This window comes from Hemiscyllium ocellatum, chromosome 15, assembly GCF_020745735.1.
Source record: "Hemiscyllium ocellatum isolate sHemOce1 chromosome 15, sHemOce1.pat.X.cur, whole genome shotgun sequence".
NCBI lineage: Eukaryota > Metazoa > Chordata > Chondrichthyes > Orectolobiformes > Hemiscylliidae > Hemiscyllium > Hemiscyllium ocellatum.
Window position 1 is genome coordinate 31,620,429 of NC_083415.1, and position 5,986 is coordinate 31,626,414.

The window sequence follows — 5,986 nt, forward strand, 5'->3', positions numbered from 1 at the left end:
ATGCTGCCTAACCTGCTGTGCTTTAACCAGCAACACATTTTCAACTGTGATCTCCAGCATTTGCAGACCTCATTTTTTACCTTAATATAATCCTCAGCAGAGGCCTCACCTTCATTCCCCTATGCTCCCAGATTAACGAGTTCAGCACGCGGCGAGACATCGAACAATTCTTTCGCTGCCTTTGTCTCCGCGCCTAATTCTTCAATCAGGACTCTCGCCACCCTCTGATGACCCCTTTTCCTGCCTCCAACACACCCCATCCACCTGGACACCCTGTGCTGGCTTCTTACCTGCCCCCGATCTCTTTACAGCCAACTGCTGCCATGACATTAACCGCCTCAACCTCTCCAGCCCTCTCACCCACTCCAACCTCTCACCCTTGGAATGTGCAGCCCTCCACTCCCTCCGTTCCGACCCCAACCTCACTATCAAACCGGCAGACAAGGGAGGCGCGGTAGTATTTGGCGCATCGATATTTACACCGCTGAGGCTAAACATCAGTTCGCGGACACCTCCTCCTACTGCCCCCTTGACCATGACCCCACCTCCCACCATCAAACCATCATCTCCCAGACCATCCATAACCTCATCATCTCAGGGGATCTCCCATCCACCGCCTCCAACCTCATAATCCCACAACCCAGCACTGCCCGTTTCTACATCCTGCCCAAAATCCACAAACCTGACTGCCCTGGCTGGCCCATTGTCTCAGCCTGCTCCTGCCCCACCGAACCCATCTCTGCATACCTCGACACTGTCGTGTCCCCCTTAGTCCAAGAACTCCCCACCAATGTTCAGGACACCACCCACGCCTTCCACCTTCTCCATGAATTTTGCTTCCCCGGTCCCCAACGCCTTATCTTCACCATGGACGTCCAGTCCCTGTACACCTCCATCCCCCACCACGAAGGACTCAAAGCCCTCCGCTTCTTCCTTTCACGCCGTACCAACCAGTACCCTTCCACTGACACCCTCCTTCGACTGACTGAACTGGTCCTCACTCTGAACAACTTCTCTTTCCAATCCTCCCACTTCCTCCAAACCAAAGGAGTAGCCGTGGGCACCCGCATGGGCCCCAGCTATGCCTGCCTCTTCGTAGAATATGTGGAACATATCTTCCGCAGCTACACTGGCACCACCCTCCACCTTTTCCTCCACTACATCAATGACTGTACTGGCGCTGCCTCATGCTCCCACAAGGAGATTGAACAGTTCATCCACTTTACCAACACCTTCCACCCGACCTCAAATTTACCTGGACCGTCTCAGACTCCTCCCTCCCTTTCCTAGACCTCTCTATTTCTATCTCGGGCGACCAAATCAACACAGACATTTACTATAAACCGACCAACTCCCACAACTACCTAGACTACATCTCCTCCCACCCTGTCCCCTGTAAATACGCCATCCCATATTCCCAATTCCTTTGTCTCCGCCGCATCTGCTCTCAGGAGGACCAGTTCCAATACCGAACAACCCAGATGGCCTCCTTCAAAGACCGCAATTTCCCCCCAGACGTGGTCGACAATGCTCTCCACCGCATCTCCTCCACTTCCCACTCCTCCGCCCTTGAGCCCCGCCCCTCCAATCGCCACCAGGACAGAACCCCACTGGTCCTCACCTACACCCCACCAACCTCCAAATACATCGTATCATCCATCGTCATTTCCGCCACCTCCAAATGGACCCCACCACCAGAGATATATTTCCCTCCCCTCCCCTATCAGCGTTCCGAAAAAAACACTTCCTCCGCGACTCCCTCGTCAGGTCCACACCCCCCACCAACCCAACTTCCAGTCCCAGCACCTTCCCCTGCAACCACAAGAAATGCAAAACTTGTGTCCACACCTCCCCCCTTACTTCCCTCCAAGGCCCGAAGGGATCCTTCCATATCCGCCACAAATTCACCTGCACCTCCACACGCATCATTTAGTGCATCCACTGCACCTGATGTGGCCTCCTCTATATTGGGGAGACAGGCCGCCTACTTGCGGAACGTTTCAGAGAACACCTCTGGGACACCCGGACCAACCAACCCAACCACCCTGTGGCTCAACACTTCAACTCCCCTTCCCACTCCACCAAGGACATGCAGGTCCTTGGACTCCTCCGTCGCCAGACCATAGCAACACGACGGCTGGAGGAAGAGCGCCTCATCTTCCCCCTAGGAACCCTCCAACCACAAGGGATGAACTCAGATTTCTCTAGTTTCCTCATTTCCCCTCCCCCCACCTTGTCTCAGTCCCAACCCTCGAACTCAGCACCACGTTCCTAACCTGCAATCTTCTTCCTGACCTCTTCGCCCCCACCCCCACTCCGGCCTATCACACTCACCTTGACCTCCTTTCACCTATCGCATTTCCAACGCCCCTCCCCCAAGTCCCTCCTCCCTACCTTTTATCTTAGCCTGCTTGGCACACTTTCCTCATTCCCGAAGAAGGGCTCATGCCTGAAACGTTGATTCTCCTGCTCCTTGAATGCTGCCTGACCTGCTGCGCTTTTCCAGCAACACATTTTCAGCTCTGATCTCCAGCATCTGCAGTCCTCACTTTCTCCTGATATGGATTTGTTTCTACATGTAGGAGAGACCTTAACAGAGAATTGAGGAAAACTCTTACCCCATAGAGCGGTTAGCATATGGAAATACTAATCAAAAAAGGTATTTGAGACAAATGCTGTAAACGCATTACAACAAAGGGTAGATGAGTATTTGAGAGGAAAATGATTAGAAAGTTGTGCTTTTAACGAGCATTGAGGTTGTCCATTAGAATATAAACCTTTATTGGGCTGAATGGCCTGATTGTGTGCTCTATATTTTATGCAATAATAAACCAAACAAAATAAATTCTTTACATCTATTGAATTTATCTCCCTCAAGTTGCATGGAATTTCCCTGTTACAAGTTCAAATACATTACAGAGGTGGAAATTTTAAAAAAGAAATTTCAAAGTACCATGGCACTGACTCTGGAAAATAATGCATTTGAAAGGAGACTAGCTTTAGAAGAACAATCAGCCTACAGCAGCTGTAATACCATTAGAACAGCAAGACTGCCAGAGGAACCTTGGAACACATTTCATGGATTTAAACTTCTTTACAACTTCACCTCTATTACCCTTTTAACTTGTGTTCTGGATGCTACAGCATGTGCATGTGTATATTTTACTTTTTAAATTAGTTTTATTATACACGCAAGTAAATTTTGTTGATTCAAGAAATCCATCAGGCTGAAATTTTCATGTAGCTTTTATATACTTTCAATCATATGCTGAATTGAAAAAAAAATTAAAATTCAAACTAATGAAACTTCCAGATTGAGAAGTGAGGAATTTATTCATCTGTCTGGATTCGGTTGTAACAATGTATTCAGAACACTCCAAGTGCTTCATAGCCAATTGCTGATTTTTGAAGATTCAAATTATTTGAAAGGCACATACAACAGACAACTTGTATACACTAAGATCCCAGAGCAGCAAACGAGTGAATTTATGGTGGTTGTGCAAGGCTAGAATGTTTGTCAGGGCAACAGGAGAACTTTTGTGTCTTTGAATAGTGACCACCAGAGATCATTGACACCACCTGAGGATACAAGTGTGGTTTAAAATCTCATCTGAGAAAGAAATGGTATTACATTGATTTAGATAAGTTTTCAATAATAAAGGAAATAAATAAAAGAGATAATGTGGTTATGATATTAGACTTAAAATCCAGATAAAAAACATGAAAGATCCCACCTTACAATGACAATTGATCATTTTTAAAAAATTTTGTAAATAGAAAGCTGGCAAAAGTGAAAAGAATTATTTAATTTGCTTATCTATTTAAAGGACAGAAGTCCTTTATGTTACCCCAGCCGAACATTTATTCTTTGATCAAACAATTTTTGTTCACTTTATAAAAATATATACCCTTGTAAACAGATTAATTAGTCTGTATTGCTGCAACATTAATTTCCAAATCATCAGCTTATTTGTTCCTTCCATGAATGCTCCATATTTTTCTTTCTGTTTTTCGTTTGGCTCATGCATCTTTCAACTCCTGGCTGTTTGCGGTATCTTGCTACATTGTTGCCTTGAATGCATGCGACTGTATTTAGAACATAGAACATAGAACATTACAGCGCAGTACAGGCTCTTCAGCCCTCGATGTTGCGCCGCCCTGTCTGACTAATCTGAATCCATCCCACCTACACTATTCCATGTACGTCCATTTGCTTGTTCAATGACAACTTAAATGCACAAAAACTTGGCAAATCTACTATCGTTGTAGGCAAGGCATTCCATACCCTTACTACTCTCTGAGTAAAGAAACTACCTCTGACATCTGTCTTATACCTATTTCCCCTCACTTTAAAGTTGTATCCTCTCTTGTTTGCTGTCCCCATACTTGGAAAAAGGCTGTCCCCGTCCACCCTATCTAACCCTCTGATTATCTTGTATGTCTCTATTAAGTCACCTCTCAACTTTCTTCTCTCTAACGAGAACAGCCTCAAGGCCCTCAGCCTTTCCTCTTAAGACCTTCCCTCCATACCATGCAATATCCAAGTAAATCTCCTCTGCACCATTTCCAAAGCATCCACATCCTTCTTATAATGCGGTGACCAGAACTATACACAATACTCCAAGTGTGGCCGTGCCAGAGCTTTGTACAGCTGCAGCATAACCTCCTGGTTCCGGAACTCAATCCCTCTATTAATAAAGGCCAAAACACTGTATGCCTTCTTAACAACCCTGTCAATCTGGGTGGCAACTTTCAGGGATCTGTGTACATGGACACCAAGATCTCTCTGCTCATCTGCACTCCCAAGAATCTTACCATTAGCCCAGTACTTTGCATTCCGATTACTCCGGCCAAAGTGTATCACCTCACACTTGTCCACATTAAACTCCATTTGCCACCTCTCACCCCAGCTCTGCATCCTATCTATGTCTCTCTGCAACCTACTACATCCTTTGTCACTATCCACAACTCCACCAACCTTAGTGTTGTCCGTAAATTTACTAACCCACCCTTCTAAGCTCTCATCCAGGTCATTTGTAAAAATGACAAACAGCAGTGGACCCAACACCGACCCATGCGGTACGCCGCTCGTAACTGAACACCAAGATGAACATGTTCCATCAACTACAACCCTCTGGTTTTTTTTCAGCAAGCCAATACTTATGAGCTGAAGATCTTGAATGTTTAAATTATGAATTTCTGTTTTTAGTTGAGTTGGAGTAATGTTACCTTACTAAAGCTGTGAAGGTTGAACTGTTTCTTTTTTAATGGGAGAATTGAATATTGGATTTGAAGAAAGTAGTCAGTGATTAATATTTAGGGTGTCTTGAAACAGAAAAGATGCTATTTAAACAAACTTTATTTAATGAAATACGTGGAATTAGAGGGTGACGACAGGACGTGGAATGGAATTAAAACAGAAGATGGGCAGAAATTTAGAAAAAAAATACCAAAAATTTTGGATAGAAACTAAAATAAACCACGGAAAGTAGAAGTGCAACATTTTGGAAATTTTTGCAAGGTTTGTAGCTCAGGTTGAGGTTTAGGGTGTAGGTAAGCTCGCTGAGCTGTAGGTTTCATATCCAGTCGTTTCATTACCTGGTTAGGTAACATCATCAGTGGCGACCTCCAAGTGAGGCTTGGCGGTCGCCACCGATGATGTTACCTAGCCAGGTAATGAAACGTCTGGATATCAAACCTACAGCTCAGCGAGCAAACCTACACCCTAAATTTTGGAAATGTAAGAGAGTGGGGTTTATTGTGATGTTTTTCCTGCTCCTAATTGAAAGCTGAACTATTTCTCCAGGTGCATGGCAATGTGACCTTTTGTTATAAATTCTGTGTCTCATGGTCCTGCTCCACAACTACCTGATAAAGGAGCATCGCTTTGAAAGCTAGTGTTTCCAGATAAACCTATTGGACTATAACCTGGTGTTGTGTGATTTTTGAACACTTTTCCCCAGTGTGAGTTCAGCCACAGGTCAGA